Source organism: Stenella coeruleoalba (genome assembly GCF_951394435.1).
Source record: "Stenella coeruleoalba genome assembly, chromosome: 13".
NCBI classification, from domain to species: domain Eukaryota; kingdom Metazoa; phylum Chordata; class Mammalia; order Artiodactyla; family Delphinidae; genus Stenella; species Stenella coeruleoalba.
In genome coordinates this window covers 5,450,932-5,475,300 of record NC_137159.1, presented here as the reverse complement: position 1 = coordinate 5,475,300, position 24,369 = coordinate 5,450,932, and the positions used below count along the sequence as shown (strand labels likewise).

At 47.0% G+C, this 24,369-nt stretch overlaps 1 protein-coding gene and 1 pseudogene across 5 annotated transcripts in view; both read left to right on the top strand.

Annotated features, from left to right (window-relative positions):
* Window positions 1–24,369, top strand: part of IL1R1 (interleukin 1 receptor type 1) — an 87,837-nt gene that overhangs the window by 23,958 nt on the left and 39,510 nt on the right. The gene's annotated exons all lie outside the window — the stretch shown is intronic.
* LOC307195891 (protein LSM14 homolog B-like) lies at window positions 5,174–6,277 on the top strand (annotated as a pseudogene). Its single transcript has one exon. The product of its transcript is annotated as a protein LSM14 homolog B-like (transcript).

Here is a 24,369-nt window from a genome sequence, read left to right as displayed (position 1 = left end):
GCTATTCCATGTTCAGTTCAACATGGACATTTGTGGGCACCACTGAACAGGGAGACAGAAGCCGTCAGGTGTGCAGATACGCACAGACAAGTCTGTAAGGTGGTAGCCGCAAAGCCAGATGGAGATAGTCTGTCCCTCTCTGGAGCTTCAGATCTCATGCGTGGCGGGGCCATCAGTGACTTTTCCCATGATGAAAAATATTTTTTTTAATTTCAGGAAGAAAAGTTCTACTTCCCCTCAATTTTCATGGCAACTGCATTTCTGCAAAATTCAGTAGGTAGTAAAACTGCACAAAAATACTTCCTGTTTCTATGAAAAACAGAGTTAGGTTCCAGGCTCGGATTCTACCTACATTCAGGTTGTGTGGGATGTTTGAAAAGTTGGTAGGATGGGGGGCAGTTTGTTGTGCAGTGATGTCCTGGGTGTTGCAGAACCTCTAGAAGCCCCAGCTTCTGTCCACTAAACAAGGCACCCTCCCCAACACAGGCCAACCAAAGTACCTCCACCTCCACTTAAAACTCCCCTGGGCCATGTCCTACCTCTCTGGAGGTCTCAGAGTCTCGTAGTCATGGCTTGGAAGGGTCCTTAGTGGTCTTCTCGGCTTGCTGGTTACCAAGGGTTGGTCTGGGGAGCAGTTGGTAGCTCTTAAGACATACAGATAACCAGGCACCACCTGTAGAGATTCCACTCAGGAGGCAGGACTCTAGAATGTCCAGGAGACTCTGGTGCACAGCCAGGTTTGGCACCTCCTGACCCAGGTATCCCTCGCTCTTATTCATGGGGTCCCCTTCCCATATCTGGGGTCAGTGGCTGCCCAGCCTGGGCTTGAAGGTGCCATGCTTCAGTAAATAGCATCAAGAGAGTCACTTCTCTTCCCAGCCCACTTGTCAGCCCAGGAGGCAAGCCAGGATTGGAGCAGCTGGTCTGATGCACACATTCCTCCTCTGGGCCTTTGCCTGCAGCAGCCCTGGAGATGGTGATTCAGACTTCAGCTTTCTCTGCTCTGCTCATTCCCCCACTGAATCAAGGGTGAGAAACACTTTGCTCCAGGTCTCCATCCTTTGAAGTCCCATTGGCTGAGTCAGCTCCCCAGCTACCTTTAGAAGGATCCAATACAGAAAAGTTGTCCTAAAACTCAAGACCTGTACATTCATGGACAGTGCCCGGTGAGACAAAACAAAGAGAGCTGAAGAGTCCTATCAGGGCTGTGAAAAAGAGCTGGACAAGCAAGACAAAGTGTTGTTAAGTGGAAGGGATGAAAAATACTGAAATCAAGCACAAGAGTTTTCAAAGTGCAGAGTTAAATGATTGGTTCATTTATTCATCTTACATAATGCAAAATGCATCTACTACATATCAGGCTTTCTTCTAGATAATGATAGTACGACAGTGAATAAAACAGACCACATACTAGTAGAAGTAGAAGTACAAGTAGATGGTTAATAAACAAGATCATGACGAATATGTACAGTAAGTTAGATGGTGACATGCTGTGGAGCACCAGTAGGGACTTCAGTAGGGTAGGAACGTGCGTGCATGCGTGTGCCTGTGTGTGTGTGTGTGTGCACACGTGTGCACGTGACATCTTATGGCTTGGGATATCTATTTGGCAATGAGGAGGGGAATTTCTTTGACAGTGGTGATTGGGAGTTTAGTTGTGTAGGAAGAACGGGAAAGAGAGATTGCAGTTGTTAAGACAGGAAATGATTCAAGTTTGGGTAAAGTTTTTTAACAATGAGAAATGAAGAGAAACAGAACCACTTTAGCATGGCAATAATTACATTTCTGGGTTTGCGTAAGGGATGTTGAGAAACTTCTGGTTGCAAACCAACGTTTTGTTTCCCTGAAGCCCTTCGCAGTCTTGGAGTACTGTTTAGATTTCGGTTCCTTAGAGTTCTTCGTGATATGGACTAAATTCACCGTCCTATCCCATGGAGACCAAGCTGTTTGTACATCTCACACCTGATGACTTTAGACTGGAGTATTTGTGCAGAAAAACCCTGCTTCTTAGATGTGGTTTTGATTGGTGTCTTTGGAATGAGGGCCTTATCAGCTGTGGTGTATATACTAGTGTATATAGTCTTTTTGCCAGAAATATTGACCCACCCTTTACCAGAAATATCCCTATCCCAAAATATCACATTAGGAGTTTATGGATAATAATGCTTCAGTAATATTTGCTTATTTGTATAATATTCGGTTAAAAACACTCTCAGGCATATTCATTACCTGTAAGTCTCTCAGTAACTCTGTGGTTATCAGGGCAGGAATGTTATACCCTTTCCACAGATTCAAGGAGGCTGAGCGAGTTACCCAAGTGTGTATGACAAATAATGATCCTCTGTACTGTTGACTATGTATGTGTCAGACAGTGTTTAAATGCTTTTTACATATTAACTCATTCAGTCCTCACACACAGCTCAGTAAAGTGGAGACTGTTTATAACATCATTTTACCATCAAGGAAACAGACACAGAGAAGCTATGACTGGCTCAGCCACACACAGCTTGGATATGGTGGAGCTCAGAACCACCAATGTCTACACTCCGAACCACCAGGCTATACTCCTTTTGTTCTGGAAAGCAGATCTCCCAGCTGCTACCTATTTTAGGGAGTTTTTAACTTCACACACAACATCACCACAACGGTGACAAATGTTGGAGCAGTAAAGGGCAGCAGTGTGGATGGGAAAGACCAACAGTTTTGGAGAGTGACCTGAGCTCCAGTTCATTTGGTTATTTTGCAGTTGGGTGAGTTCCTTAAGCTCCCTAGAATGTCTGATTCTGTCTATGAAATAAGGGGATAGTGATGCCGCTCACAGCATGGTGAGCATTCGATGGGTGTCCTATTAAAGCATCTAACTTACTGTCGGACGTGTAATAGGTGCTTACTGCTTGTACATTTCCTTCCTACATGAAGGATCGTCACTAGGCTTGGGTCAGAGGAACAGTTAGGGACACGGTAGTGAAGTAAACTGTAAATGGCGCTGGCTGTTTTGCATAGCCTTTGAGAAACTCAGGGTGGGACTTGTGTAACCTAAGAGAGCAGCTCAGGTCGCGGTGGTGAGCGAGGGCACGGTTCCTCATGGGTGAGGCTTAGAGGGGCTGCTCTTCAGTGAAATATCATTTCAAAGTCTGGGTAACAGGTGAAGCAGCTGGTGCGGGGGTGATTCTCCCTTCTGACCTCTTGATCTGCCCTTGGTCCTTGCTCCCGGGAAGATGCTTCCCTGAACTACATGGTGGTCTCCATAGGGCTGCCCAAGCTTTAGGTAGAACAGAAGTTCTCAACTTTTGATTTAAGGACCCCTTTCACTCTTCAAAATTATTGAGAACTCTACAGAGATTTATTTACGTGGGTTAACTATTGATATTGACAGTGTTAGAAGTGAACACAAATTTTAAAATGAATTTTTATTGATCATTCAAAAATAATAACTTATTACCTGTTAACATAAGTAACATCTCTTTTATAAAATAATTAGATTTTTGGGCTTCCCTGGTGACGCAGTGGTTGGGAGTCCGCCTGCCGACGCGGGGGACATGGGTTCGTGCCCTGGTCCGGGAAGATCCCACATGCCGCGGAGCGGCTGGGCCCGTGAGCCATGGCCACTGAGCCTGTGCGTCTGGAGCCTGTGCTCCGCAACGGGAGAGGCCACAGCAGTGAGAGGCCCGCGTACCGCAAAAAAAAAAAAAAAAAAGATTAGATTTTTAAAACAAATAGAAAAAATAGACTTTTTTCTGGTATTATTTTACATTGTTTACATTGTTCTGGAAATCTCTTTATATCTGGCTCAACAGGAGACAGATGAATTCTCATGTCTGCATCTGCATTCAGTCTTTGAGGTATTATACATCATGTAGCTTTTTGCGAGAGAATTTGTGTGGAAAAGGCACAGATCATCTTTGAATTAGTATCAAAGTAGTTTTGACCTTATGGACCCCTTGGAAGGGTCTCAGGGACCTTTGAGGACCACTAATGTAGAATATCTTTTTCTCTTTAAACATCTTTTTTCAACATTCTTACAATTTCTTCTCAACGCCTCCCTCCTGATGCCTGTATTCAAGTGATCATGATGGATAATAATTCTTCCTTCAGCATTCTTGGCTTTGGCAAGACTGGAGATAGTGGATTCAGAGGTCTCCCTCCTTCTCTCCCTCCTTCCCTCTCTCCTTTCCTCTTCTCTTCCCTTCCTATCCTCCTTCCTTGCTTCACAACCTGGGGAGTTTTTCTGGTGCCTCCCGACTGGTCTCTGTGCGTCTAGAACCTGGCAGTTGCCAGGTTGTGTTTTGCTTGACATCATTCACAGTCTACTTCCTTCCTCAAAATTCTTGGTCTTGTCTGACATTTATTAATTCTGGCTTTTGTTTTATAAATATTTCAAAAATGTTTCCAACCCCAAATTTTTTTGAGATGTGTAAAGAATTTGTGGCATGTTCATGGCAGAGGGTAATATCTGCGAACTTCAGAAACTATGCGGCAGAATTCTGCTGCCAGCCAAGACTGAGTCACTGGGCCTGGATTTTCTTTCTCACCAGAGACAACAAGGAAAAGCACTCCATAAAATACATGAAACCAGAGGTTTTAAAATACTGGACATCAGCCAGTGAAGGACAGTGGTCCCTGAGAGGAAAACAAATGAGGTGGACCTTATGAATGCTCTTGGTCACCAACTGAGAGAATTTTCAGGCCATGGGAGGGTGTCCAGCCAGTTCCCTGGGGAAGGGGGATCCAGGGAGAGTTCGCCAACTTCCTGAATGGGTGTGATGGAGCTGAGAGCCAAGGGAGACCAAGGTGGCTACAGTTCACAGAAAGGATGCCAGAGGAGAGGGAGCTGGAGCAAGAGAGAACGTCAGATCTGCGGAAGGCCCCCTTTAAGAATCAGCAGAGGGCTGCGTGCCGTCGCCCAAGTGAGGTCCTTTGGTACTGAAGACCGTCCCACAGATAGGCCTGCACCCCCCTAGAGAGGAAGTTTATGAGTACATCATCTTCTGGGGAAGTGACATCAAAGACATTACTGTGGGGCTTCCCTGGTGGCGCAGTGGTTGAGAGTCCGCCTGCCGATGCAGGGGACGTGGGTTCGTGCCCCGGTCCGGGAAGATCCCACATGCTGCGGAGCGGCTGGGCCCATGAGCCATGGCCGCTGAGCCTGTGCTCCTCAACGGGGGAGGCCACAACAGTGAGAGGCCCGCGTACCAAAAAAAAAAAAGACATTACTGTGTGCGAACCTCCGAAAGCTCAGCACGCGCTCCCTGCTATTGTTCAGTCTTCCCTGGGCCCGGCCTCCTCCTTCCAGCCACATGTGCCTTCCAGCCCCTTCCGAGGGATGCCGCCCTACAGCCAGCTGGCCGCCAGCTCCCTGCTCAGCCAGCAGCCTACCGCTTCCTTGGGTTTAGGAGCTGGCTTTCCGGCTGTCTCAGTCAGCAAGAGCCCCATGGTGGAGCAGAGGCTGTCCAGACTGGTTCTCTTGATAACCTGAACACCGAAAAGCTGTTACCTGGCAAGGGCACCGCGGGGATGCAGCTCAACGGGTGCCCAGCCCCCCCAAGCAGCAAGGCTGCCAGCGATGTAGCTCAGCCGGCAGCTGGGCAGACTCAAGGGCAGGTGAATGATGAGAACAGAAGACCTCAGAGGAGGCGGTCGGGGGACAGACGAACAAGGAATGGGTCCAGAGGGCAAAGCCGTCCAACTACCGTCAAGGAAAACACAATCAAGTTTGAAGGCGACTTTGACTTTGAGAGTGCAAATGCCCAGTTCAACCGAGAGGAGCTGGACAAAGAATTTAAGAAGAAACTGAATTTTAAAGACGACAAAGCTGAGAAAGGGGAGGAGAAGGACCTGGCGGTGGTGACCCAGAGTGACGAGGCGCCTGCCTGAGGAGGACCACCTGGGGCCCAACTGCTACGATGACAAATCCAAGTCCTTCTTTGACAACATTTCCTCCGAGTTCAAGACCAGTTCCAGGCGGACGACGTGGGCTGAAGAGAGGAGGCTCAACAATGAGACCTTCAGGGTGTCGGGAAGGTTTCTTTGTGGCCGTAGTTTCCGGGGTGAATTTCGAGGGGGCAGGGGCAACGGTGCAACCCGTCGTAACCCGACTTCCAAAGAGCTGGGACTGGCCGGGTGTAAGGAGGCAGCTGAAGGCTCTTGCTGAAGCGGCACAGACGCCAGACTGTGTCTACGAGGATGCTGGAAAACGCTGCACTTACTGCGGGAGTCGTGGGTCACTTTGTTTACTGAGTTTGGAAAATTCCCATGCTACTGCTTATGTTTTGGACTGAACTGAACTTGGACGTGGTCTGAGTTACAACCACTTTTTTGGGGGGACGCGTATATGGGAAACCTCTTTGAGGTGTCTTGGCCTATTTTTCCTTTTTATTTGTGCACAGCCCGACTCTCAGGTTTTGGTACTTTGCAGAAAGGTTTCTAGAGCGAAAGCGTGATCCTCACTTTGTGACCTTTTTTGGACAGCTTTGGATTTTTAACGTGGAACCAAGTCCCATTTGGCAAATGTGGCAGCCAATCGCATCTCTGTAATCCAAGCGGCCTCTGGTGCTGCTGGCCTGGTACCCACTGCCACAGGCGGGGCCTAGGAGCCAGGCATGGCCGGCATGGGGGCATGGAAAGTGGGGTGTCCCACGATCATGTTGTAGAAGCAAACCAGACGACCCTGACCTCAAGGTAGAGGGCGGGGTCGGGGGTGCTGGAGGCGTAGGATGGGGCCCTGAACGGGAGGGAGCTGGGAGCTGTCACTTGGAGTGTGGCTTCCGTAGGAATCCAGGCTGGGGGTGAGCGCCCAGGACGAGCTCCTCTGCGGCGTCCCTCTCCCTCCTGCCCTCTCCCTGCCAGTCCCTGACCCAGGCCAGTCAGCGTTGGACTCTGGCCGAACACTGTTCGGTGTCTCATCCACTTGGAAATGAGCCAGTCGTTTTTGTTTTTTTTTGCAAGGTCGGTTGACCGAGAACATATTTCCTCTCCATTGTAAATAGTTCTGTGTTTTTGTTTTACTGGTGGGTGGGGAATATAAATTTGTGGCATGAGCAAAGGGATCAGACCTTCAGTAGAAGCGTGCGTCCCTCTGACAGGGCATTGTGGTGAGCATAAGTGCCTTGGTAACTAAATCCCTTTAAGTAGGCGGAACGGTTTTAGTTCTGTGTCGATTAAGTTACTGTAAAAGCTTAGGTTTATTTTTGTAGGAATTAATGGCTAAGAATTAGAACATAGCAACGCGGCTGCTCTGTTGGAGCAATGTAAACTTGTAATTATAAACAAACATGCAAACCTTTAACACTCTCTTCTTCTCTGCTCTGAAAATAAATAATCTTGTTGACTCTGTTAAAAAAAAAAAAAGAATCAGCAGAGTACCAATCTGCACATGTATGCGAGGAAATTACCTGAGGCCAGAAAAAGTACCGCTCTGAAAGGATTAGATGGTGCAGAAGGCCAGGAATAATTTCTATTCCTACCACCCAGGCTGGAAAACCTAATTTGCAGGCATTTGGTAGAGGACTAAGAAGGATCATGCTTCAGCAGTGGGGCAAAATGAACCCTAGACCCAATGCTGCTGTGCCCCTGCCTAACAAGGCACAAAGCAGCACCCCAAAATCATCAAACATTTCCAAGAACTCAAATGCATCCCAGAACACAAAAATACCCAGCGTCCAGCAAGTCAAAATCCAGAATGTTTGGCATCCAATAAAAAAAATTCACCAGGTATACAAAGAAGTAGGAAAATAATGAGGAGAGAGATCAGTCAATCAAAACCAGCTAAGAACTAACACAGGTGTTAGAATTAGCAGACGAGGACCTTAAAGCCGCTTTTTATAACTGTATTCCATATGTTCGAAGAAGTAAGTAGTGGATTGGAAGATATGAGAAAGAAAGACCCACCTCTAACTTCTAGAGATGAAAGCTACCATGTCTGAGACGAAAATATACTGGATGAGATTAACTGCAGGTTAGACACTGAAGAGAATAGATGAATACATTTAAAGACACAGCAATAGAAACTATCAAAGTGAAACAGAGGGGAAACAAACAAACAAAAGAACAGAGCATCAGTGAACTTGGAACAGTTTCAAGGAGCCAAATACACATGTAACTGAAGTCCCCCAAAGGAAGGGAGTAACAGACGAAATATTTGAAATTAGTGACCAGAATGTTTCCAAATTAGATGAAAATGATAAACCCATAGATCCAAGAACCCCAACAAACACAAAAATAGCGTTTCATGGTAACCAAATTGCTTAAAGCCAGTGATAAAGAATAAAATCTTAATAAAAGATTAAAGATTAAATTAAAATTAATTAAATTTTATTAAAATCTTAATAAAAGCCAGAGAATAAACACACTTGCAGAGGAATGAGGACGACAAAATGGCAGATTTCTTACAGAAACCATGCAGACTAGCAGACTTTGGAGCCTTATTTATAAAGTACTGAAAGGAAAAAAAAAAACAAAAACCCTGTCAATGTAGAATTCTATACACACTGAAATTATCTTTCAAAAACAAAGTTAAACTGTTTCGAACATAAAAGGCTGAATTCATCACCAGAAGATCTGAACTACAGAAACATTAAAGGAAATCCTTTAGGCAGAAAGAAAATGATGATAGATAGAGATATGGATCTATTCAGAGGAATAAAGACCATGGGAAATGGCAATGGAATTATTACTTAAACTTCTTTAGAAGAAAATGGACTGTTTAAACAAAATAATAATAGTACAGTGCAAGGTTTATAACATATGTAAAAGCAAAATGAGTGACAAAAATAGCACAAAGGCCAGGCAGGGAGAAATGGAAATGTAGTATCGTAAAGAGAAATTTTCATCACAAAATGTCTATTTAAAAAAGAAGAGGGGGCTTCCCTGGTGGCGCAGTGGTTGGGAGTCCGCCTGCCGACGCAGGGGACGCGGGTTTGTGCCCCGGTCCGGGAAGATCCCACATGCCGCGGAGTGGCTGGGCCCATGAGCCGTGGCCGCTCAGCCTGCATGTCCGGAGCCTGTGCTCCATAACGGGAGAGGCCACAGCAGTGAGGCCATGTACAGCAAAAAAAAAAAAAAAAAAAAAAAAAAAAAACAGAGAAGTGTCAAATCATAACTTCAGCTTCCACTTTCAGGAACTAGAAGAAGAAACATTACACCCAAAGCGAGCAGAAGATAAGAAATAATAAAGAACAAAGCAGAAAGCAATTAAGTAGAAAACAGAAATACAGTAGAGAAAATCAATGATACTAAAGCTAATACTTTGAGATCAGTAAAACTGATAAAGCTCTAGCCAGAATGATTAAGAATAAAAGATAGAAGACAGAAATATCAATAGCAGAAATTAGGTGATATCACTGCACTACAGTAAAAATATTAAAATGATAATAAAATATTAGGAACAAAATTATGCAAAAAATATTGACACTTAGATGAAATGGACAAATTCTTTGAATGACACAAACTACCAACCTCACTCAAGAAGCAGGAGATAACTTGAATAGCCCTCTATCTATTAAAGAAATTGAATTTGCAGTTAGAAATCTTTCCACGTAGAAAACTTGAGGTTTAAATAATTTCCCTGGTAAATTCTACCAAACACGTTAGGAAGAAATAATATCAGTTCTGCATAAACTCTTCCAAAAAATTGAAGGGGAGTAAATATTTCCCAACTCACAAGTTCGTCCCAACTCTAAGAAGCTAGTATTACTTTGGAATCAAAACCGAAGTGAGAGAGTGACTTGGACATATATACACTACCAAATGTAAAATAGATAGCTAGTGGGAAGCAGCCGCATCGCACAGGGAGATCAGCTCGGTGCTTTGTGCCCACCTAGAGGGGTGGGAGGGAGACGCAAGAGGGAGGGGATATGCAGATATATGTATATGTATATCTGATTCACTTTGTTATACAGCAGAAACTAACACAACATTGTAAAGCAATTATACTCCAATAAAGATGTTAAAAAATAAAAACACCTTAAAAAATATACCAGCACAAGAAAAGAGAGCTATAGATCAATATTCCTCATGAACACAGATATAAAAGTTTTAAACAAAATAAAATCTAATCCAACAATGTATAAAAAGGCTAATACACCATGGCCAAGCAGGCTTTATCCCAGGAATGCAAGGTTGGCTTAGTATTGGAAGATCAAGAAATGTAATTCACCATATTAATAAAACTAAAATAGAAAAACCATATATCATCTCAACAGATGCATAGAAATCATTTAACAAAACCCAATGTCTATTCCTGATAAAAATTATCCAAAAATGAGGAATACAAGTATACTTCCTCAGCCTGATGAAGGGCATCTATGGAAGATCTGTAGTTAACATCATACCTGATGGTAGAATACTGAAAGCTTTCCCCTAAGATCAGGAACAAAGCAAGAATATCCACTTCCCTCATTTCTATTCAACATTGTACTAAAGGATGTAAAAGGTCAAGTAAAAGAAACAAAAGGCATCCAGACTGGAAAAGAAGAAGTAAAACTATATTTGCAGATACCATGGTGGTCTATATAGAAAAGCCTATGGAATCTATTTTAAAATCTACTAGAACTAATAAGCGAGTTCTGTGGGCCACAAGATCGATGTACAAATATCAGTTGTATTTCCATACACTAGCGTTGAAGATCCAGGATTGGCATTTAAAAGCAATACCCTCTACAGTAGGATCAACAGTATGAAAACTTTGAGATAAAATAGAAGACTTACAAGACCAGCATGTGAGGTGGTAGCCGTGGGAGGCTGTCCTTCCCTTGAGCCCATGGTGGGCGAGGCACTGCTCTTGTCTTCTGTCCCTGCTCCCTGCCCTCCCTGGCTTATGCCGCTCTCTCTGCAGAGACTTTTTCAAGATCTTTCCCAAATCACTGGCTTTTCCCGGGTCTTTCAGGTACGTAGCTCACTTCTTCTATACATGGAGCAGGGAAAGCAGAAAAAGCACTTGATCCTTTTCCAGCCATCACCAGTTCATTCCTGAGATGCTTTCCTTTTCATGAAACAGCATGGGGAAAGAAAACTCTCATCCCAGGAAACTTAGGGCTTTCCTCTGCATTCAAAACAGGATGCCCTGGGACCCCTTCTTCCTGCTCTTAGGAAAGCCTGGGTTCTAGGTGGGCACCTTCTCTCAGACTGTTTCTCTGTGTCATTATTCCCATGGCCAGGTTGAGTTGGGCAACACCAAGTTACTTGATAAACACATGGTTAATATGTCAAAGCAACAGGAAAGCACTGTAAGTGATTATTATTTCTTAGAGAATAACAGAAAGGAATGACAAAAATATAGAGTGTGGTAAGACTTTTCAATTTCGTTTACTAGCATACTTGCATTTAAAATCTTTGGCCTTTTTATTTTAAATTGAAAGGTAATAAATGTTCTGCTGATTTTATGATCCTGTGAGTAGGGACTACAGTGTTGCCTCTGCTAGAATTCATTGCGGGGCAGTAGAAGTATGGAGTGATACTTGCTATAAAAACTCTCCACCCTCCTCCTTAGCTGGTCTGTTGACTACTTCTGACATTCAGGGTATTGCTATGGTTGATGTGAGTGTTTTGGGACAGGGGGTGGAGGGATTCCCTTCCTCCCCCACAAAATACATGGTTTTGTATTTTTTATTTCTCTAGTAAATATAAAATCTTATATTTACTAGAGAAATTAAAAAATACTTATATTTACTAGAGAAATAAAAAAATATAGATTGGAAATGATTATGGGCAAAGCATTATATTGGTGAATGTCATGTAGTTATAACAGTATACAAACTGAGAACATGAAATATAGAGGGAAGGTGTGAAGAGGTAGGGTTGAGCTGAGCCATGAAAGGCAGTCTAAATGATGACCTGGCTGATTGAGAGGAAAGACGGACGTATGAAGAGGTTTCTTGCTCAGGTATAGATTTAAAATGAGCAGATTGTCTATTTTGGATGAAAACCAGCGGGCCAGAGAAGGAGCCCCTATTCCAGAGGCCTTGAATTGTCTAGGCTTTAGAGCAGCAATGTCCAATGGAATATTTTGCAGAGATGGGAACGTTCTATGACTGTGCTGTTCAATATGGCAGACACTAATGATGTGAGGCTACTGAGCTCCTGAAATGTGGCTAGTACATCTGGGCAACTGGATTTTTAATGTTATTCAATTTTTAACTATTAAAACAGCTTCATGTTTCTAGAGGCTACACGTATTGGATAGCACAGATCTAGAGGAATACGAGAGGGAATCTTTAGTCCTGAGAGCCCATGCAGAAGTCACACTCAAGGGATCTTCTGTGTCTCCTGCCCAGGACTGGTACCAAGTCTGGATCCTGCATCTTTTATGCCGTGATTGGGAGATTGGGATCGTAGGCTTCTACCACTGTCACTCTCAGAAAGACTCAAGGCTCAGTGACATTGGCCTCCTCCGAGGACAGTACCAGCTATGTTCTTGACCATAGGCTGAGCTCATCAGCGGGTCTAACCATCCCAGAGTTGGGATAGCTCAGCATCCACCATCAAGGCTCTCAATTCAGTGACTTACTAGTAAGGACGCAAGAGGCAAAGAAGGAATCAGTGGTACCAGGGCCTCTTCTCCCACCCCTTGGACACAGCTCTCCTCCTGCCTCAGGGGAACAGTGATTATTATTGGAGTAGCTCACCAGCTGCCGGGTTATTGCCAAATTGTTTGTTCTGAGGAAAGACAAGAGCAATGAATAGGTGAGTGTTAATACAATCTTTGGATATTAGAGAAATGGTTCAACAGCTCTGGCGCTCCTGAGTCTGCCCAGATTTTCTTTCTGCTTCTACTGTCAGAAGTCGTGGCCTGCTCTCACTCTTGCAAGTACCTTTGCTGGCAGAGGCTTACTTCCCACGGGTCACACTATTTCTTGGAAAACCATTAAAGGACAACACTAGAAACTAAATCATTCTTGCAGTTAGCATTTGCAAAGTACATGGTTACCTCTTTTACCCAAGATGGTATAGGTAAAGCTAAACCTATTTGACTATCTCGTAACTCTCATTTTTCCTTTATTTGCTGGTGAGACAGTCATCATCTTAAGGAACCCTGTAACTGGGTAGTGTTCAGAGGTGAGGCTGGAGAAGGGAGATAGGCATCATTTTAATTCATGGAGACTTTGCATGCTGGGCTGACTCTACATGGTGCAGGATGGGCCATGGAGAATCATAACACATTCCTGAGTGTGGTTATTGCTTTGCCTGTCTGTTATTGTGCTACAAACTCAGTGACTTAAACAACAGCGTGTTATTATCTCTCACGGTTCTGTGGGTTGATGGGACTCAGCTGGGTGGTTCTCCTTTGGGGCCTTTCCTATGGATGCAGTCAGAGAGCAGCTGACTAGGGTTACTGGCTTAACATCCAAGATGGCGCTCCCATGGCTGGGGTGGGTTCTGGCTGTCAGCCGGAGCTGTGGACTGGGGTGCGTCCATGTGGCCTTTATGAAGCTTAGTGTTTCTAATAGTGTGGCCGTCTCAGGAGAGTCATACTTCTTACCAGGTAGCTTTGGGCGCCAGGAGTGAGTGCTCCAAGAGTCCCAGAGAGAAGCTGAAAGGTGTTTGATGCTCTTGCCTCAGAAATTTCAATTCCACCTTATCCTATTGGTTGGCATTGGTTAAGTCACTGGTTCGGGGGGGCCAGAGTCAAGGGGAGGGACTCTGACTTCGCCCCTTAATTAGAGGAGTGAAGAATTTGCAGCCATCTTTAATGTACGATAGCGATCCTATTAAAAGGAAACCACTTAGAGAAATGAAATTGGCAGTTATATTCAGGAAGTATCAGAGTTGAGAGGCTGCAACATGAAAATCTGGATTTTGGAAGGTGCTTGGGGAAGAGGGAAAGTGACAAAATTTAGGGATGAATTATAGAAATTTGCAGAGCACCAATGGTGGTGGGACCACGTAGAATTACCAGGAAAGACTGTTAGATTTAAAACTGTGTTTAAGGAAAGCAGTACTTTTGTTACATAGCTTGCACCTGACTAAGCACAAAGGTTTCAATTGGCCCTGCTTGGATGACGTGGGAAGCTGGTAATGGCTGCCTTTTGGATGGGGATGGATGATTTGGTCATTGGTGCCTTCAGTGTTCTGTTTTGAAGCAATCATCAAATCAAAGACAGCTGGTAGAAAAGAAAAGGCCTGCCAGTCTGGTTCTGTTAGGTTACTAACAGTTCTTGGAAGTTACTAAGTCTACCAGCCTCTGGAACTTGCTGTGCACTTTCTGTGTTAACATGGGAAAAACCGGGTACAAGGAGCCTCTGTGGTCATTTGCCTTCATTGAACAAGATGAAAGCTGTAGTTGGAACTAAGGCTTGGCAGGGCAATGTCTATCTTTTCTTCTTCATAAAAGAGGTTAAGAAATAGTTTATTGTCTGTGGAAGTCTTATGATAGTTTATACTTTCTCCCCAGCTCTCCTCTCTAGTTCACACGTGGCTGTCTGATTGGTAGAGGTCTTACAAAATCAGAGGAACTTGGGCAGAAAGATGATCACAGAAGCCCACACAAGACTGCATAGAGAACGATTAAAACTGCGAAGTATTACATGGAAAGAGACATAGGTTTAAAAAGTGATTATTTGGAGCTCAGTGGATGGAAAATGTGTGAAAGGAGCAAAAAACTAGACCATAGAAGGAAGTCCATCTAGGACAGTGGTTTTTAAATCTATCTCAGGGAACGCTGTGGTTCTGTGAGCAGTTACTGGCAGTTCCATAAATAACAAAAAGATAGGCGTAGCCAGAGTCACAGAGGCGCAAATGTAATTGAAAAAAAAATTTCCCACAACTGAAGTCAACTTAGCTCATGAATCCTCATTTGCATCTGAGGCCAGAAGAAAATCTTGCCAATGCAGAGTTGTTTAGTCTCTGCTGGGTCAAGGCTCCGTCTCTTTGGGGAAACAGCACAATCTATTCAGAATTTTCCCTCTTCAAGTGGCTTTTTTTTCTCTGGACAGTAACTGGGGCTCTTCAGGGGTGGTGGAGATGGAGGTATGGACTGCTTGAGGCTTGTCCTGGCATCTGGATACGGCTTCTGCCTGCTGGCCAGTCCTCTGGACTTACAGCCCTCAGCTGAGATCCTGCTTGCCCTACTGGTCCCCAACTGCAACGGCTCATCTCAGTCCGTCTGAAGCCCCCTTGGAGGGTCTGGGACTCTGAACATTCGAGGATACACTGGACTTAGTGAGGCAGCCTGGCCCCAGGTTCGGGCAGTTCCGCTGTCGGGCTGCCCCTCGGAACAGGCCATGCTGGACCCCGGACTTTGCCATGACATGGGCGGTGTCCAGGGCTACGCCAAGGGGAGCCCAGGGATGCCTCTCTCTTCCAGGGTCCCCTCAGTCTCTTCTCTTGGGAGGAGGCTAGGGTGTCTCTTGTTTGGCGGTGGTGGAGAATGGGGGTGCTGGACCCCCTCTCAGCGACCTTCCAGGGTCAGTAAACACCAGGGGTCTCCCCTCTGCTTTCCTTCTCACCTGCTGGTTAACTCTGCTTCTTTGGGTGGGAAAAATACCTTTCATTCTTGACATGACCGTACATCCTTCTGAACTTGATGGTTTATGATATAAACTCAAGGCTCAGAGTTCTCCAGCACTTTGGCTTTGGGGATTCAAGGAAACAATCACACAAATGCTCCCTCTTTAAAGCTGCCAAAGCTAGTGGGAATGTTTATAATGGACAGTCCTTCAAAGCGTCATGCCTCATAGGCCGTGGGGAATGCCTTGTGTTTCAGATCACCAGAGCATGCTGTACTGGTCAGTGGGGTGCTATTTCGTGTGCATATTAGCTATTCCTCCAAGGAGGGTCATGTGATCTGAGCAGCTTGACAGGTCGGGGAGAGGCTGAAAATCCTCAGGGATATGGTCTCTCTTAAGGAAGGTGGCCCGGGGTGGCAGACGGTCAGGTCTCCCAAAGGATAAGTTTCAGAGGTGGGAGGGTAGTGAGGGACACACACTCCAGGAGGGGTCCCGAGGCTCTGGGTGTTATTTCTGTTCCTCGTACGGTTTTGTCGAACACACCTGTCCTCATGTTCATGAAGTGGTCTCTGAACTGAAGCACACGCCCGCACCCAGAGCACTTGTGCGGTGCTGAGACCAGAGCAGAGAGTGATGTAGGGTGACAGTCTCCACCCCGTGAAGACCCTCCAACCCAGGGTGGAGTGAGGCAGGTGGACACACCTGTTACCTAGGAGAGGAAGCAGAGGGAGGAGAATCCAGGGAAGGTGGTCAGCATCGCTTTGTGAGGGAGGAGATGAATTCATGGTCCCAGTAGAGCAGTGGCTATAGGTGGGAAGGTCAGGTCTTCAGATCCCATCCCTATAACGGGGGTGTGTTTGAGGGTCCCACCTGGGTTTAGGGGCCCCGGTGTCTAGTGGAACAGCTGGGGTAGGGGTAGGTGGGAAGCATCGAGAACATAAAAGAAAAATAAAAGGAAAGTATAATTTTTTACTTCTACATTATTGCACAAATCAATTTTTCTTTCTACTTGTGAACTATTCAGAAATCTTCATTGTATAACGAGTAAGACAGTTTATCGCTTGTGAGATAGTTCTGCGGTGTCGAACTGTGTTAGTTTCATTCATTGCCACTCGGACACACTCACTGAAGTATTTTCAGGTGGAGGATACGGAGGGAGGGCATCACTGTAGGAGCTTGGACGCACACTTGTTCACAATCCTGCGTGCGCGTTGGAATCATCTGGGAGGTTTAAAAACCCTGAGGTTTGGGCCTCGGCTGCAGAGTTTCTGAAGGGACTGATCTGAGCGTTGGGAGGTCCAGATGCCCTCGGTGATTCTAACATGTGGGCCAGGTTTAGAGAACGGCCACCTAAACAGGAATAAACTAAGAGATGGGACATGTGATGAGTTCTCATAATACTATGTCACCAGCCCCAGATGTGAACCAGTTCCTCTGAGAAAAAGGAACCATACATGTTCTAGGACCAGCTAAAATAAAAAGTGAGAAAATGTCATCATTCGAGAGGTCGCAAGGCAGCATTAGGGCAGAGGCGCTGTTGCTGCTGTATCGTTTATGCTTTTTTCCATCGCAGAATTATCTGGGGTAGCTGAGGCCCAGGTTATCTCAATTCTTGAGTTTCTTGGATATCAAGGGATGGGTTAGGGAAAGGAGTGCCTGCCCAGCCTGGAAGGGATACAGGAAGGGGTGGTGTGTTCTATTAGAAAGGAAACAATCATCATTTACTCAGTGTCTCCTGGAAGGATGGCCTAGGTGGTTCTCAAAACAAGCTGGGGTCCAGTCACTTGCTGGAGGTACGGCCTGGAAGGGGAAGGGCCGCTTGGAGCCAAGCGCGCGCTGCCAGGACCCCAGCATCCTCCCCTCCACCCCCCCCCCCCCCCGAGGTCTAGGTGTGACCCATTCACTGCATTCCTCTGAGTTCAAAACGAACCGGTGGGGTAAGTAGGTTTTAAGCTTAAAAGCACACGAGGTCTGGCCAATAAGTCTGGTATCAAGACTGTACCACTTGCACTGCTGCTTGCCCATTCAGGCGCTTAACTGTAACAATAAAAGTAGCAGGTGATTCGTGTAGTATCAACTCCGCGCCTGGCCCAGGTTTACAGCATTAAATCCTTTAATAGCCCCAACCGCTGCACGAGGTGCATGCTGTTAAAATCCCTTTCGCAGAAGAGGAAACGGAGGTTCGCAGAAGTTCCGACTCGACCAAGTTCACAAAGCTCCGGAGGCTGGCCGCCGGTCAGGCTCGGGGACAGAAGTGTGAGTGTCGCTGGAGCCTGGGAGCCCGGCGGGTCGGCAGCTCCGTTAGAAGTCGTGCCCAGGGACCCCGCCGTGGAGGGGGGCAACCGACTGGCGAGGTCTCGGTGAGTCGCTCCATCTCAGTCCGGGGGGAGCGCGCAACAGCCGTCCGGGGCCCCTCGCGGGGACGCCAGGGGCACCGGAAGGGGCTGGCGGTCTTCCCGTCTCCCGAGTGGGGCGGGGTGGGAGCCGTCCGCCCCCGCGGAGCCCGAGCCCGAGCCGGAGCCAGAGCCGCGCCCGCGCTTCCCGGGCGCGAGGGCGGAGCCGGTTGGGGCGCACAGCCCGGCCCGGAGCGCGGGGATGTGATTCTCGCCCGGCTCCCAGGGTGCCCCCGCCCGGCCGGCCTCCCCGCTCGCCGCCCGCGGGGCGCCCAGGTAGGAGGACGCTGGGGCGCGGGGCCGGAATTCAGGCGGGTAGGGTTTGCGGGGGGGCGGGGGGAGCGACTGTGGCCTTGGCACCTTCGCGGAGTCCCCTTTCCCTGTGCAGCGCGCAGAAAGCGTCCTTTCTGTTACTCTTGGTTGTCAGTTTGTTGTGTAAGAAGGTGATGGTAGTTTGATTTGTGGGTTTATTTTTATTTTTTGGGGGGGGGGGTTTGTTTTTATTCCTGTGTGAAGCGGGAGTAAAAGTTGTTCAAATCTGTCTTTGGGGAACTTGGCAATCTTTCTGGAGGGTTGTTCTAGGGTGTGTCTGTAAATTGCATCCAGGCGTTTTAATCCGGCCAAATTCAACTGATTTGGGAGTGGCCCTCTTTGGGGTTTAGGGTCAAAAGTGTTGTCTTCTCAAGAAGATAAGGTATGAATTCCCTAAACACAGTGGGGAAGGGTACCTTGTGGCCCCTTCAGATGAAGGATGATGCTGGGTGGTGTAGCTACGGACACCAGGAAGACACTCCTTCACAACAGGCACGTCCGGCCCTTTACAGTTTATAAGGCCCTTTACACTTTTTTTTGACTTCAGATCTTTTTATTTGAAAGTATTTTGTATTTGATTTGTGTTACCAACACCCTAAGTAAGTTTCTAATGTAAAGACAAGTTTGAAAAGGTACATTATTACATAGGAAGGGAGCTTTAAAAAGATATGGACCAATCCTGAAAGTAGCATGGCATGGAGTAGTTATTTGACACTTCCTAGTTTAGCACGTTGTCCATTTTATCCATATATATTATTTATAAGGTGCCCCAAATAGAAGGTTTAAAATTAGGTTAGTAATTATTTGTTTTAATAGTTCACATTTATTTAATGAAAAAGTAGTTACACTAGATGTCTTTGTATGTGTTTAGGTACATTTGCACATCTGCATGTGTCTGGAACTATTATATGTATATACACGTGTATAAAGTTCCTGACACAAACCTGAATTCTAGGTGTCAACCCTCCACTTTTTAAATAGGAAGAACCCGGGGCTTGGAGCGAATATAGCGCCACAGAATGACGATTCCAGTCGAGACCTGCGGGACTCCAGAAGCTTCTAAACCGCACCACTTTCTTCTTGCACGCCTGGGGGGTCACATCCGCTCAGTGTGGTCACACACTGTACGGTTCTTTTAGATTTACTTAAAAGACAGATGTGGAAATAGATAGAACTGGGGTCTAACTGGTGAATAGGGAGATCCCATTTCTGAGCTCACATCTAGCCAGTGGGTGGGAATCCAGTGTGGCCTCGCCTGACCCGGAGGATAGAACTGGGGGGACGCCCGGCTGCAGCCCCCAGGGGGCTTGGCTGCTCTGCCTGAAGCAGAAACCAGCACATCTGGGGCCTGCAGGTCCGCTCTCTGCTAGGAGCCTCCGGGTTTGGGAGCCTCCTCGAAGCCCCTTTACACTTTCTGCTCTTCTGTCCTCCCAGCAGTCTTGTGAGAGACATGCAGTTATCACCCTCATGCTCCGGCGGAGGAAGCAGAAGCTTAAACAGGGTGGTTAACTTGTTGGAGGGCTGGCATCTGGAAGGAGACAGAGGCCTCTGGACTCCACACCCTATGGCTTCTACTTTATGGCGTGATCGTTCCCAGTGGTCCTACCTTCCAGGGCGTCTGGAAGGTGGATGTGCAAAATGGGACTCTGGGACCGTTAAGAAAATGAGGAGAACTACGGGTGGTGCTGGGGAAGGCGGCTACCATTTCCCCACCCAGTCTGCTATGCAGCTCCAGGCATCTTCTTCTCTCTGGACTCCTTTCAGTTTCTTATCTAGTATATCCTAGTTAGTATTTCATTTAATGTTCTGTATTCGTATCCTACCTTAAGTTTTGTGCTAGACAGAAACGTGGGGCCTTTGGGATGGGATTTGATGGAGAAGGGGTGTGGCCGTTGTGTGGGAGCCCTGATTTATTGTGTCTTGTTTGGCTGGGTGCCATTCTGCTGTGTGTGGAGCATCTCGCGCACCTGAATGTCCTCAGGGGGCCTCCCTGCGGTTCCAGGAATGATTGACCTGAATTCTCACGTGAACGTGGCAGAGGCAGGAAAAACCCTCCCTGTTTCTAATAGGCTCTGCGGGGCCCTTTGTGGGCTTTCTTTTATGGCTCTGAAACACGCAGCATCTTGAGTAATTCCTTCACTGTTGGTGAAACACTATTCAATTTTAGATTCACTTAACAAATGTTTATCGGAGGTCTACTGTGTGCCGGGGACCGTTCCATGTACTGAGGATAGAGCAGTGAACAAGATAGATGCAAATTCCTGTCCTCTAATGGATGGGAGTCCTCTGGGTGAAGTCACAGGACCTTGGAGGTCTCTCTGCATAATGAGGTTCTTGGAACTTTGCCCCCTTGGACAAAGTGTGGGGAAACGGACTGCCCTCAGGCAGGACGTCGGTTGATATACTCTGGCTCAGCCATGGCCTTGGACCAGGACAGATGGAGAGCCTGTGACTGGGATGCATCGGTGGGAGGTGTGTCCACCTGGACGTAGGTAGAGAGGTTGTGGAGAGAACATGTCATTGATCCAAGTGGCGAAGCTGGACAATTGCAGTGAAGCTACCATAGCATAGCGGGTAGGGGAAAGCAGAGGTTATTATTACTGTGGTACGTGATGGACTCAGTGTGCACTTGCCGCTTTGAAGGACAGAAGTCATCAGGGGCTCTGCCCCATGATGCTCCCCATTTGCTGCTGTCAAACTTGCTTGCGTCTTCCTCCCTTGGAGGTTAGGTGGGCCGACAGGATCTGCACTGTCAGCAGCTTTGCTCCCTCTCTGCACCCACCCGCCCCATTGCCTGCCGGGGCCCCAGGCAGCGCTGCTGCAGCCTCCTGGCCGTGGCGCGCGGGGGCTTGCAGAGTGATCTCCCTAAGTGTGGGAAGGGGCTGGGTTCCTCGAGGCTGCGGGTCGCCGGTGTACCTTTGGATTCGGCGCTGGCCTCTCTTTTATGCGTGCGGCAGAGTAACAGACAAGTTTTTCATTCCTACCTGTTCTGGAAAGGATTTGTAAGATGCTATGAGTTAACAGTGGGAAGAAAGTAAAACAAGAATGGAGACAAAGAGGAGTCTAGAAATGTATAAAAGGTAAAGCTGGATGACCTATGTGCTTGTTTTTATTGGAGTTGACTTACAATAATTCAGGTGTATAGCAAAGTGATTCCGTTATTCATATATATAGATATTCTTTTTCATATTATTTCCCATTATGGGTTATTACAAGATATTGAATATTGTTCCCTCTCCTTGTTGTTTAACTGTTTTATACGTAGTAGTTGTGTATCTTGTAAGGTGACCCAAGCGGGGCTGCAGGGGCAGAGGAAAGCACAGTGCCCGTCCCTGCTGGCTCCTCTGCACCCCCCAGGGCCCTCCCACTGCTGCCGGACCGACGGCAGAGCAAACTAACGAGCATCTCGGGGTGCGCCCGGGCCCTGGTGTTTCTAAAGCCCCCAGGGTGGTTCTAGCGAGTAGCCAAGGCCGACAGCAACAACACACTTTCCTGCAGGCAGTGGGAGTGGGGACACCTGGCAGAGAACAGCTGCACGTGTCTTCGAGATGAAAAGGAAGTCCTCAGGGGATGCAAAAGCATTCCTGGTAGAGAGAAGAGGGAACTCTCTCCTGAAGGTCCCCATTTAAGAGGTACAAAGAGCGAGTTTCAGGGCATCTCTTGAGCGACCCCCGCTAAAAGTGCAGTTGGGTGCATTTCAGCGGGACTCAGGGTGCCGTCGATGGGGGTGGAGGAGCATCTTGGCACGCCGGGCTCTGCGCCTCTGGCTTCCCGAACCAGAGAACGCATGGATCCCTGAAAATACAGCCGATGGCTCCTGACCAAGAGTCAAATTCAGAGTTAGCTGCTGTCGCTTTATTTTTATATATATATATTTTTAACATCGTTATTGGAGTAAGTTGCTTTACGATGGTGTGTTAGTTTCTGCTTTATAACAAAGTGAATCAGTTATACATATGTCCCCATACCTCTTCCCTCTTGCATCTCCCTCCCTCCCACCCCTCCAGGTGGTCACAAACCACCAAGCTGATCTCCCTGTGCTATGCGGCTGCTTCCCACTAGCTAGCTGTTTTATGTTTGGTAGTGTATATATGTCCATGCCACTCTCTCACTTCATCTCAGCTTCCCCTTCTCCCTCCCCATATCTTCAAGTCCATTCCCTATGTCTGCGTCTTTATTCCCGTCTTACCCCTAGGTTCTTCATGACCTTTTTTTCCCTTAGATTCCATATATATGTGCTAGCATACCTAAGTGTCCATCGACAGACGAATGGATAAAGGAGACGTGGCACATATATACGATGGAATATTACTCAGCCATAAAAAGAAACGAAATTGAGTTATTTGTAGGGGATGGACCTAGAGTCTGTTGTACAGAGTGAAGTAAGTCAGAAAGAGAAACAAATACCGGATGCTGTCACTTTAGACCAGTGCTTGTCACCTCATTCGAAACCCAGCACCCCCTCTGAATGCGAACACGGTAAACACCCTTTTTACAATTCCAAAATGATACAGTCAAACTTACCTACAACATAATTTCCAAATAATCAATATAACAGTAGATGTAAAGAATAAGTAAAGTAATTTGGGTTAAAATGGTGTGTTCTGGTGTGCGAATGCTTGGGCAGAGCCCCACCAGGACTTGTGGGGTCAGTGGTGCTTTATGCAGACCGAGCGTGAGGACATGGGGCGCTGCCCATGATGAGGTCTGACTCCTGATCAAGGTCTAAGTGGAGGTCAAAGGCCAGTCCTCCCTCTGTTATCACAGTGGTTGCATCCCCCGGAAAATTCAGGGGGATGCAACTGTGCCAACAAAATATATATTATCTAAGTGGAGCGTGGAGTGGGGTGCTAGGCCCCCAAAGCGGTAAACGATGCTGCTGTCGCCACGAATGTCTGCAGGACCCTGGAAGCCAAGGAGGATGAGGGACAGGTCTTCGCTGGGTAGGGCCGTTCCCGATGTGTAGCGTCCATTGTCTCCGCCACTAAATGGCTACCCAAAGGGTCCCCTTCCCCACATTTGCAAAATGTGCTCCCTCAGGGGAAATGCTGGCCCCATGGAGAACCACTGCTTTCACTGCATCACTAGGTGGTAAGCGATGAAAACGCCAATGCAGGTGTGCACCCTGAAATAGCAGGGCACTCACAGTAGCAGGTGTGAGCTGGCCAGTGGGGGCATGCGCGTGAACCGTCAGAGGGTCGCGGAGGAGGTGATAGAAATCAGACCGGTGAGGGCCGCATGCAGCAGGGTGGGGGGGTGGGGTGAGTGCTTAGAGGTACCCGGGAACTTTAGGAGGGATGGAAACGGTCTATATCCCAGTGGAGGTGCTCCTGGTATATACAGTTGGCACAGTTTCTGGAATTGTACACTTAAGATTTGTGTGTTTCATCATATGCGTGCTTTACTTCAATTAAGAAAACCCCAAAAGAGTGAAAACACTGGAAGATTCTTGTAGAGACTGTCTGGTCCTCTGAGACTCACCTGTAGTCGCCACTCTGAGAAGTAGGACTTCTCAGCCGACGAGAAGGCAGTGCTCGGGGCATTCTGTCTCTCACAGTTGACTTTTTGCAAGTCCTGTGTGGCCGGACTCAGTTCAGAGCCTTTGGCAAGTGTCTGCGCTGGGGCTGTGCTTCAGGGTGAGATTCTGGAAGGGGCAAGGCAGTGCGCTTAAAAGGTCACCAGGGGTGGAGACCAGAGTCACTCCCATCACCGGGTCTGGTTTCTCTTGTCCAGGAGCCCAAGGAAGGCAAAGTGGAGACCTTGTCAAACTCCAGCCTAGCGGTCAAGCCCACTCCTGTCTGTAGCCCTCTTGTGATGGTGATCACTCCCTCTCTGCCTCATTTTCCCCTTTGCCCTTAAAACCCACGTGACACCACCAATCTGGTGGCTTTGAGCCGTGTAAGAGCTGAATAGCTTAGATTTCCTAGCAACACCAGAAACCTCTGTGGCTATTTTTACTTTATCTTCATGTCCTGTATGTGATACCCTTATGATGAAAAAAAAAAAAAAAGCAACTTTCCTTGCCCCGTTTGGGTAAATAAGTCAAATAGTTCTGTGAGCTAGGCTTTTGGATCTGTCCCCCGAGAGGAAAATCACCAACATTTCAGGGTTTTTTGGATTTTTTGAGAGGATAAGTGTTCCTTTTCCCTCTGTGGTGGGAGTGGTTTTGTATGCTCAGAGTCGTGGAAAGCTTTTTCTCGGGGGAAGATCCGTGACAGTCATGC